The sequence below is a fragment of the Trichosurus vulpecula genome, chromosome 4 (genome assembly GCF_011100635.1).
Source record: "Trichosurus vulpecula isolate mTriVul1 chromosome 4, mTriVul1.pri, whole genome shotgun sequence".
In the NCBI taxonomy this organism is placed as follows: domain Eukaryota; kingdom Metazoa; phylum Chordata; class Mammalia; order Diprotodontia; family Phalangeridae; genus Trichosurus; species Trichosurus vulpecula.
In genome coordinates, this window is record NC_050576.1 from 301985776 (window position 1) to 301997914 (window position 12139).

The 12139-nt window shown below is 40.8% G+C and overlaps 1 pseudogene; it reads right to left on the bottom strand.

The window, feature by feature from the left end:
• Positions 1–9347: 9347 nt before the first annotated feature.
• LOC118845403 lies at positions 9348–11210 on the bottom strand (annotated as a pseudogene).
• Positions 11211–12139: the final 929 nt, after the last annotated feature.

Genomic DNA, 12139 nt, shown 5'->3' on the forward strand with positions numbered 1-12139 from the left:
AACTTTAAAATATATGTATAGTATTGTATAATATCAACATATTTTATCTTTTAATACCATAATAATAATAATTCGGACTTCTTCTCTGATACAAAGGGAGGGCCAAAAAATTTTATGTGGATTTTCTAGATTGCAGGAGTGCCCCTAACCCCTGTAATGTGGAAGGAATAAGTATAGTGGCATATCTAGATAAGTAAAAGTGGTGAAGGCATTAGTGGATACTGAAAATATGTTAAAATTATGGCTGTAAGACACGCATTGCACATGTGTTCATTTCAAAGGCAATATGTTAGGATAAAAGGCCTTTAGCATCTACACAGTTCTGAATTCTTGCCAAAGATGTATAGGCTTTCGATGAGAAGGATCAACTCCAAGACAGCTGATTTAAAGGATGTTCAAGGATAGTTTTGACTATGCATGATTTTTGCTTATGTGCTGAGAGGTTAGAACCCATGTAAGATGAGAACACTGTGCCAGCTACGTGACCCTAAATGAGTCATCTGTCCTTTCAACATTGCCAGGAAATCCTCTGAGATGATGAGTTGCCTATCTGACTTGGTGGAAGAAGCTTCCACACCAGAAATTCTCTATATCAATGAAATCATAGATCAAGAAGAATAAACAAATGAATGAATGAAGAGATAAACAAGTGAATGAAAGCTATCCAGAAGGGAAAGGTCCTATCTGGGGATTTGGTTTAACCCAACTCAATGTATTTAGACCTGTGGACCAAGACACTTGATGCCTGGATAGGCAGAGACATAGGCATAGGGAATTGTCTGAAGAAATTGATATGGATGCCCAGAGAACATGGCAGCCAAATTAGATTTTAAATAGCTACCTATAGATGGAGATGAAGGAAGTGACTGAGGGTGCCAACGCAAGGCACGATCCTGGAAGAATCAGTGAGAAAGCTCAGGACAAGCTGAGGCTGGAACACAACAAAGTGTTGGATCTTTCTGTCTTTTACAAAGAAGAGTTTCCAGGCAAAGATAGGGCAGAACTTTGGGCTGACTAGGATGAAGATGACTACTTAGGAGAAGGAAAGTATACCTAATTCTCATTCTGGTTCTGCTTTGTTTGCCAAATATGGCTGTTGTCAGACTGGAAAGGACAGAACAAACGTGGCTGATAGGAAATCAATACTCAAGACAAGTAAGAAGATAATAATAGGGCACTTAAGTGTTCTTTGATATTGTTTGGTACCCTGACTCAGATGACAACATCCTCATGCCATTGAAAGTACTGGCAAATGGGACTGCTGGACCAATGGCAGTAATATTTTAAAGATTATGGAGAACAGGAGGAGGGCAAATGTCATCTTGGTTTTTTTTTTTCTAATGGAAGAGAGTGGAATTGATAGACCGATGAACTTGACATTTATTCCTAGAAAAATTCTAGGATGTAATATTTAAAATATGACTGATGAACATCTGGAAAAGGAAGTGGTGATCCCAAAGAGCCAATGTGGCAATATCAAGGACAAGTCATGCAAAAGTAATCTGATTTCTTTCTTTCCTTCCTTTCTTTTTCTTTTCTCTCTTTCTTCTCCTCCTCCTCTTCCTCCTCTTCCTTTTCCTCCTTCTCCTCCTCCTCCTTCTCTTCTTCCTCCTTCTCCTCCTCCTCCTCCTCCTCTTCCTCCTCCTCCTTCTCTTTCTCCTTCTCCATCTTCTTTTCCTCCTTCTTCTCCTCCTCCTCCTCCTCCTTGTTCTTCTTGTTCTTGTTCTTCTTCTTCTTTTTCTTGTTCTACTTCTTTTTCCTTCTTCTCCTTCTCCAGTTTCTTAACTGGTAGAGTAGGGAAATGGGGTAGATATAGTTCACCTGGATTTTAAAAAAGCACTTGAGAGTGTTCTGGAAAGTCCAGAGAAGCCATTCTTTTGGAAAAGATGGAGTGATATGGATGACAGTATAAATAGAAGGATTCAGAACTTCTTGAATGGCTAGACTCAAAGAGTAGTCATTAATGGTTCCATTTTATCTTGGGAGGAGGTCTCCAGTGCATTTCCCTAAGGATCTGTGTTTAGCCCTGCGCTAGTAACATTTTTATTAATGATTAGGATAAAGGCATAGATGGAATCTTTTTCAAATTTGTAGATGACATAAAGCTAGGAGGTATAGCTAACACACTGGATGGCAGAGCTAGGATCCAAAGAGATCTTGACAACTCCCATAATTGATCAATTGCCAAGACATTGTCATCTCTACATCTTTTACATTTCTCCCCTTCTCTCTACTTACACAACCTCCACCGTACTTAAGGCTCTCATCACCTTTCATCTGGATTATTGCATAGCCTCTATGTTGGTTTCCCTGCCTCCCCTTTCCAATCCATCTTCCACATAGATGTCATATTGATATTCCTAAAACACAAATCTGACTCATGTCTCACCCTCTTCCTTCCTCTTCAAAAATCTTTAATGATTCTCTATTGCTTCTAGAATACATTTCTAAGTCCTCAGCGTGAACTTTAAGGCCCTGCTCATGGCTAGAATACTATCCCTTCTAATTGCAACTCTTGGTTTCCCTGGTTTCCTTCAAGACTCAGTTAGAATTCCACCTTTTGCAGGAGACCTTTTCAGGTCCTTCCCTTTCTAGTGCCTTCTCTGTGAGATTACTTTCCATCCACTTTGCATATGTCTTGTATGTATATATTTGTTTGCGTGTTGGTTCCCCCATTAGAACACAAAGTTCTTGTGGCCTGGGACAGTATGTTTGCTTTTCTTTGTATCTTCAGGCTTAGCTCAGTGCTTGGCACATAATAAACGCTTAATAAATGCTTATTGACTGTTTGAGTTCACTGTTTGTTTTCTGCCTGTCTTCCAGGTTTATTTCATGTCTCCTCCTCTCCATCATACACTCTCTGTTTCAGTCAGATCAGCCTCCTAGATGTTCCCCATTCATGATGTTCCATTTCCCACCTCCGTGACTTTGTAGACATGCTCCTCCATGTCTGGAAAGCACTCTCTCCTTACCTCTGTCTCGTAGAATCCCTAGGCTTCCTTCCAAGCATAGTTCCAATATCACCTCCTGCATTTTTCCTGATTACCCCAGATTTTATTAGTTTTTCCCTCTTGAAATTACTTGGTGTTAATTTCTACACATGCTGCTTTTTCTTACTTTGGTACATGTTATATCATTCCAGTAGAACGCAAGCCTACTGTGTATCATTCAATTGTTCATATTATCTTTATTATTATTAAACCCTTAACTGCATATAGAGCTCTAAAGTTTACCAATTACATACATTTGAGTCTAACCTCACAATCTTATGAGGAAAATAGTACAATTTTTATTATGCACATAATACACATGAGGAAACTGAAGCTCAGAAAGGCTAAGTAAACAAGTGCTGGGCCTGGAATCACTAGGACCTGAGTTCTAATCCGACCTCAGACACTTGCAAATTGTGTGACCCTGGGCAAGCCCCTTACCCTCTGCCTCAGTTTCTCAACCATAAAATGAGAGTAATAACAGCACATACCTTGCATACTTTGATCTTTTGTAGAAATCAAATGAGATCACATTTGTAAAGCACTTAGCCCAGCGCTTGGCCAATGGTAGGCACTGTATAAATCCCTTCCAACCCAAGTGATTTGCTGAAGGTCATATTACTAGTTAAGTGACTTATCCCAGATCATAATTGCGAGACTCTCACCCATCTTTTCTGACTCCAATGCCAGTGCTGTCTCTCTACTGTGTAGTTAACTGAATTGACTGTTATGATGTCTGCACCACTGAATGGTACAATAGGCTAATGTTGGGTTTTTCGCCAAGACTTGACTAAGGTTGCTCTAAAAATTTCTGGTTCTTTCGAGGACAGTTTCTTACATTTACATGTTATTGAATGCATATTTTGAAGAGCTACATGATTCAACATGAAAAGTGAAGGGGGTGGGGTGGGGTGGAGAGAATCTGGCCAGGAAAAACCTGGATGAAATGGAAGGAAACACGTGTTTTCCCAGAAGCTAATTGCAAGTTAGACAATCCATTTAGCAGTCATGTGCAAGCTAAATACAATAAGAGCTCTTTATTAGGCAATAATACTAGCAGGGCTTTGTGAAGCCCTTTAGAGAATTATTCAAGCTGAGCTAAAGTGCTTAGTTTTAATTTCATGACTATTAACTGGAGACTAGAGAACAAAGCTCTTTTGTAAGGCACTTAGCCCAGTGCCTGGCACATAGTAAGTGCTACATAAATATTAGCCATTATTATTATTATTATTTTGTGAAATCAGCACGTTTTCAAGGTAAGTCAAATAATCAGTATTGATTGCTGGTGGGTTTTCTTTTTTTCCAGTTGCATCTGACTCTTCATGACCCTGCTTGGGGTTTTCTTGGCAAAGAAACTGTAGTGGTTTGCCATTTCCTTCTCCAGCTCATTTTACAGATGAGGAAACTGAGGCAAACAGGGTTAAGTGACTTGCCCAGGGTCATACAGCTAATAAGTGTCTAAGGCTAGATTTGAACTCAGGAAAATGAGTCTTCCTGACTGTAGGCCTGGCACTCTATAGTGGCACTGTGGCTCTCAGCTGCCCAAAACTATTGACTAAGCATCAGGTGCCAGGTATTATGCTAATTACCAGACTTCACTGGACTTTCAGCCAGATTGGAATGAGAACTGAGTTGTGAAGCAGCCTGGAGACTTTGCTGAGGGTTAATTTGCAGAGTAGGTGTTTGTAGAAACTATAAACAGCAACTAAGTTGATGACCTTGTGATTCTACTCCGCTACTCAAAGCACCGCTGGCTGCCTATTGCCCCTTGGGTAGAATACACACTCTTGTCATTTAAACTTCTTTAAACCTGGCCTCCAGCCTACTTTCCACACTTATTACATATCGCTTATGCAACTAGGAGACCCAGTGGGTAGAGCACTGGACCTACAGTCAAGAAGAACCGAATTCAAATGTTATCTCAGATACTTCCTACCAGGGTGACTCTGGGCAAGACATTTAACCTCTTTGCCTCAGTTTCCTCAACTGTAAAGTAGAGATAATAATAGCGCCTCCCTGGAAGGGTTGTTGTGATGATCAAATGAGATAATATTTATAAACAGCTTAGCAAAGTGCCTGGCATGTAGCAGGCACTACATAAAGGCTTATTCCCTTTCTAATGTGTATTTATTAAGATCTTACTAAGTGCCAAGTAAATGTGCTAAGGGCATATAATGAAAAGTTAAGTTGTGTCATCCACATCCTCAAGGAGCCTATATTCTAATGAATGAGCTACTTCATTAGTATGTAAATGAAAAATAAAGAGAGGAAGGACATTCCAGGCTTGGTGGGGGGGTGGGGTGCGGTGAGGCAGGTTCAGCCAGTGAAAGGAAAGATGGGAGAGGTTGTGTTGTGTTGGAAGAAATGCAAGGTGGCAGGTGTTGCCAGATTGTGGGGTATAGGAAAGTGAGTGAAAGCTGGGAAAACTGGGAAGGTAGGAAGGGGTCAGGTTCCCTTCCTTCAAACACTAACTGGTCTGACCAGTGGTTCTTCACATGTTCCATCTTCTTTTTCTAGTCTTTGCCCTGGCAGTCCCCCATTCCTAGAATGTTGTTCTTCTTACCTCTACTTTTCAGAATCTCTCTATACTTTCAAGGCTCAGACCAAGTGCCACTTCCTACGTGAACTGTTTCTTGATCCCTTCCCTGCTCAGGCACTCCTAGTACCCTCCTTCCCAATTTCTTTGTATCTTTCTATAGGTTTGCATTTACTTATATGTGTACATGCTTTGTCACAATAGTACGATGTGCTATGAGAGCAGGGACAGGTTAATTTGCCTTTGTACCTGAAGAGCTGGGCACAGAGCCTGGCTTGGCCCCATTTCCACCAGCAGGATCATGCATGAGGGAGGGCCTCTGCCTGGAGAGCCACATTTGATAAAGAAGCTGATATCAGCTCTTGACTGGGCATGAGAAGAATGTTCTCTTACTAACAAATACTAATAAATGCTTGTTGATTGATTGCACCTGAAAATAAATCCACCTCTCCAAGCCCATTTTCTCATTTTTAAAATAGGAATAATAATAAAATGTACTGTTTACTGCAAAGGGTTGTGAACAAAATGTTTTGTAGACTTTGAAGTGATACAGAAATGGGGTTCAGTATTGTGATGGGGAAAGGATACGGTTCTTTCTCAGGTAGGACAGCAGATTTACTTCGGGATCTGCATTCTTCTCTGTGACCTGGAGGAGGGAAAGGAGGTGAAGATTACTAATGGGTACAATCCAATAATCCAGGGGCACAGCTCATTTTGACAAGTTTGTCTCGGGTATGTATGGATAACATTAAGTTAGATTTGGTTTGGCCCCACTTAGCATTGTTAGACCATGAAGACACCTGGAACTAATGTGTTTTGTCACATTTACACCAATAGACTCAAGAGAACTTCTCCCTGGAGAGACACCCATGATAAAGAGGCTGATATCAGTTGTACTGACTGGGGATGAGAAGAACATTCTAGAATCCTAAAAAAAGGAATATTTCCCCTTTTCTCAGAGTGAATGAAGGGATAAGGCTTTCATTGTTTAAAATTAAAAACATCGATTCTGACATTAACAAACACCAACTAAAATGAGCACCTCCATATACACCGTAGAACAGAAAAAAAGATCATTGTACAAGAAACTGCCCATCTCTATTATATCTAGCTTGTTTTCTTTTTAAAAGTCTATACTAGATTTAACATGTAATTTTTAAAGCCGTCTTGATTCTCTGTGATCTTCTAACCTTCCTTCTGTTCTCTTCTGTGCACTAAAACAACAACAAAAAAGGACTTTTACTTCTTGGTCAAATCAGGTGAGGGAATATGTAAAGTGCTTCGCAAACCCTAACGCGCTATATAAATGTTAACCCTTATTATTGGTGCCATTTGACTTGAGAATGTCCAAGAGACAGGTTTAAATTTCTTGGTTCATGGAGTCAAAGGGAACTTCAAAGGCAACTGATACAATTTCTTTCTTTTACGGGTAAGAGATCTGAGGCTCAGAAAAGGAAAGTGATTAGCCCTGGGTCACACAGATAATGAGTGTTGGAGGTGGGATTTGTACCTAGGGCCACGAACACTAAACCTAGCACTCTTTCACTTGCACCACACTGCCCCCTAGTGGTCTGTGCTAAGGACCAGGCATCCAATATGAGATCCAGAGGCAAAAACAGTACAAATCGTTTGCCTTGATAGGGTGGGGTATCTCATCTGAGATTTCAGCAAAAGTATTTTTCCTAATTAACATGTCTAATTAGCTAGTAGTTAACTAATTAATTAGGAAGTCTTGTTCCTTTGTTCAGGGAGCCGTAGCTTCCCTCAAAGAGAAACCTTGAAATGCAAAAGACTAGAGATTTCTTGGAATTTGTGGAGGATTTTGTTCAGGTTTCTAAAAATCTTGTTCGTATATACTAAATATATCCTCTATCCTCTATCCAAAGCAGTTAAAAAGCTTATAGAGATTACATAACATGAAAGTGTATTGATGTATTGATAGAATATGAAAGTCTATTTGATGAGGCTTTCTTCCATTTAGGGAGTTCAGATGTTATTATGCTTTACAATTAGACTTGTCTTCAGACCTGAAGTAAAATTTTAGACAGGTGTATTCTTGTAATTCACATCTTAAGACTTTGTCCCTAATTCTTACTCTCTATCCACGAGAAAAGGAAAGGGACATGTTAAATAATAATAATAATAGGACCTATTTAAAGCAAGTGCAATGATTTGCAAAAAACTAGCAATTCATTTATTTTCATGATTCTTGGCAGCGAGGTAGGGGTAGCACCCTGGACTTGGAGTCAGGAAGATGTGAGTTCAAAACCAGCCTTACACACTTACTACCTATGTCACCTTCAACAGGTGGTTTAGCCTTTGCCAGCCTCAGCTTTCTCATCTGTAAAATGCAGATAATAATAACACCTACCTCCCATGGTTATTGTGAGGATTAAACGAGATCTTATTTGTAAAGTATTTACTGAATCTTAAAGTACTACATAAATACTAGCTATTTACTCATCTTAACTAATTCTCTTAATACCTCCTTTTCCAAGAAAAAACAAAAACAAAATGCTTACATTACCCCTAGAACCCGAAAGAGTTTCAGTACTTATGTTTTGTTAAGAATGTGAAAATAAAGGTTCTCACTTGTTCAGCTCAGAAGGGAAAGTGGTTAACTAAGAGGATTAGGAATGGGGCAACAGGGCAGGGACAAAGGGAATATTAATTCATGTTTTTACAATTTTTTATCGATATCTTTTTTTTATATGATCTTCATTTCTGAATATATCCCTCCTCCCCCAGCCCCAGTGATGTAATAAATAATTTTTAAAAAATCAGTGTCACAAAACTAAGTAAACCAGAAACTTGAGTCTGACAATGTCTACAACAGTCTCCCATTTCTACAAAGAGGAGATAAGCCCGCTCAGCATTTCTCTGGGACCAAGCTTGGTCACTATCGTGAAAAGTGTTCAGTTTTCTTATTTTATTCTTTCCACTTTCATTGATGTAATTGGTTGTTAAAGAGGTGGTGGAGCCAGGGAGGATGAGGTAACAAAGTGCCCTCCTCCCATCAGTTAATTGTGAGGAGCTCTCCTAAGATTCCAATACCAGACTACAAGAAGTCAAGGAACCAGATTAGTTACAGCTACACTTTATTTTTTCAAGTTTGGGTGAATAGCTTAATGTGTCTGAGCTTCAATTTCTCACCCACAAAGGAGGCTGTGATGCTTGCTCTCATTCTACTTGCTTCTTAGGAATGTTCTAAGGATGAATGAACGAAATGCTTTTTTTAAAAAACTATTTAGACTTTTAAAAATGTCACATTCAAGATAGTGGCCTTATTTTGAGATTCTTATTAGTTTTAAACTACATTTTCCCCCACATGCAAGGTGGTTGTTGTTTATTCATTCATTTCAGTTGTATCTGACTCTTTGTGACCCCATTTTGGGTTTTCTTTTGGCAAAGATACCAGACTAGTTGGCCATTTCCTTCTCCAGCTCATTTTACAGATGAGGAAACTGAGGCAAACAAAGGGCAATGACTTGCCCAGGGTCACATGGCTAGTAAGCATCTGAGACCAGAATTGAACTCAGGAAGATGAGTCTTCCCGACTCCAGGCCCAGCACTCTATCTAATGCACCATCTAGTTGCTCATAGGCAAGGTAGCCTTTTATTATTTTTTGCTGTTATTATCATAATTTCTACTCTCCTCCCTTTGTTGACCACTTCTTGCTAAAGGAAGATGAAAACAAGGCCTGGCTGAGCTGCAAACCAGAAGAATGATGACAATCACAAATCATCATGACATTCAGTGCCATTACTTGGGGAAATGGACAGTGACCAGGAACATCTCCATGCTATTGACAGATGACAGTCTATTTAGTGGTGACCTTGCTCTGCAGACATTCCTTTAACCAGAGGGAGTTGATGTTGATGAAGGCAGGGCCCTCACAGGGCCCATAATCTCCCTGCATATTCATGCCCGTGAGCTTTTCATTGTGCAGTGACTGAGGAGACTCTTAGCCCAGGTTGTAGACCTGGCCCTTGAAGACCCACACCTAGACCTTGCCCTCAGCCTCTTCCTGGGATTTGGCAACAGAGTGGCAGGTGAACTCACACACACACATGAGAAAAGGAAAGGGAAATGTTAAGTAATAATAATATGGCCTATTTAAAGCAAGCTCCATGATTTGTAAAAAATAGTAATTCACCTGTTTTAATGATTTTTGGCAGCTAGGTAGGGGTGGGGCTCCCAATCTGCAGTCAGGAAGGTAGTTACTTCAAAATCAGCCTCAGACATTTACTAGCTGTGTCATCCTTGACAGATGGCTTAGCCTTTGCCAGCCTCGACTTCCCATTCCACAGTTGTTATGAGGGCAGCTAGATGGTATAGTGGCTACAGTCCTGGGCCTGGAGTCAAGAACACTCATCTCCACGAGTTCAAATCTGGCCTCAGACTCTTACTAGCTGTGTGATGCTGGGCAAGTCACTTAACCCTATTTGCCTCATTTTCCCCATCTGTAAAATGAACTGGAGAAGGAAATGGCAAAACCATTCCAGTATCTTTGCCAAGAAAACCCCAAGAGGAATCACAAAAAGTTGAACACAACTGAACAACAAAATCTCAGCTTTCTCACCCCATAGCTGCTGTGAGGGTTAAATGAGGCACTATTTTTTAAGGCACTTACCAAACATTAAAGTGCTATATAAATACTAGCTATCATTATTATTTTTTACTCATCTAAACTGATTCTCTTAATACCTCCCCTGTGCCAGAAACCACTGTACACCAATTCAGAAAATTTCAATCTCAGACTCCGCTTGGTTTTGTGTACTTCTCAATCCATGGTGAAAGCCTCAATGTTTAAACGAGCCTGATAGAGGATTGGACTTCATCCCAAAGAAACTGTTCTCTGTGGTGTCAATTCAGCTCACTGTATGTTTGCCCACATTTCATTTATATTGAGGTAGAGCTCTGAGGAGAAGAAGAGCTGTGAGGACATGTGATGGATGGGATGGGCCATCTTGGACAATTGGTCACTTGCTTGTGGACACCTTTCTTGAATTGAGTCTTTGAGATACCAGGGCTGTCGGGAGCCTTTGTAGGGTCCTGGGTCTTTGTGTAGATGTCAGTGCTTGGTTCTTGGGGTTCTCCAGAATTCTGGCTTCTTAGTTGATGTAAGTGGGGTTCTTGCCTATGCTTCAGGGGCTCTTTGAGGGGTAATTCTTAGGGTACTATGTTTCTTTGCATACTCCATTAGGTTATTGCATCTTTTGAACCTGTTGTATAAATCAGTCATTCTTTAGGAAGTGATGACTTTTATCTAAGTGGCCAAGGATATCAGGTTAGCTAGAAATGGATCTGGTCATGCCCCTTTCCTGTAAGCACCGTGGGACACATACTTGGTCCCATTCTAGCAGGCAAATTTCACCCATTTGTGGGTAATTAAGGGTCTGCCAAGGGAGGCAATCAGGAGGTAGGGATCCTCATACGGGAGACTGAACAAAATGGCCAGGCCAACTCCTCCACAAATTCCTTGCTGACATCATTGATGAAAACCTTTTTGGCCCTAAGCTTCAATGCCCAAGTTTCTTCCTGGTCTCTTCAAAGTCCTCCTGCTGTCCAGTATTGGCCAAGTTGGTGAAAACCTTCTAGCACTGCTCTTTTAGCCACACTAAGATAAAAGATACATCTGGCCTCTACTGTAGGCAAGAACCACAGTGCCCTTGCCTGACATCTTTTTTTTTTTTTTTTGGGAGGGGGGAAGGCAGGGCAATTGGGGTTAAGTGACTTGCCCAAGGTCACACGGCTAATAAGTGTGTCAAGTGTCTGTGGCCAGATTTGAACTCAGGTCCTCCTGACTATGAGGCCAATGTTCTACTCACTGTGCCACCTAGCTGCCCACCGACTGCCCCCCCCCCCCAACTGACATCTTATCTGCATTTGGTAGAGCTAAAGGTATCAGGCTGGCTACAGAGCTGAGGAGACTACATTTTTAACCAGAGTATAAAATATAAAACATGGAAAGAAAACGAGATCCTTATAGACATTGATTGGCTAAATTCTGAAAGCAACAGTAGAAAACATGCTGGACTTGGAGCAAGAGGACCCAAGTTCTGGCTCTGCCTCTTACTACCCTTAGCTGTGACCTTTGAATTGAACTTGATCTTCCTTTCCTAATCTGTAAATTGAAGTGGTTGGACTAGATTACCTCTGAGGCTATTTTCAACTCAATACCCATAGTACTTTGTCCTTCCCCTGTCCAGAGCCTGGAGCATAGAAATCTGAGATCCTCCTCCCTAGGAGCTGAGTCCCCTTCAGAGGAGAAACCTAATGAGAGAACTTGCTCTCCCATGGAGCCACAGGAAAGGTAAATGACCAACATTCTAAATTCTGCTCTGCAAGTCTTTGCTGGGTTTGGTCTTTTTGAGGGAGTACAAAAGAGCAACCTACCTCCTGTTGTACCAACTCACTGCTAATAGTAGCAGTGAAGTGGAGAGAGTGGACCTGGTATCCTGGAGTACTGAATCCATCTGAATACTGGAACTTGAGTTACAAAGACCTGAGTTCAAAGCACAGCCTCAGGTGTTTACTATCTATGTGACCCTGGAAAAGTCACTTCCCCTCTGCCTCAGTTTCCTCATCTGTAAAACGGGATAACAATTA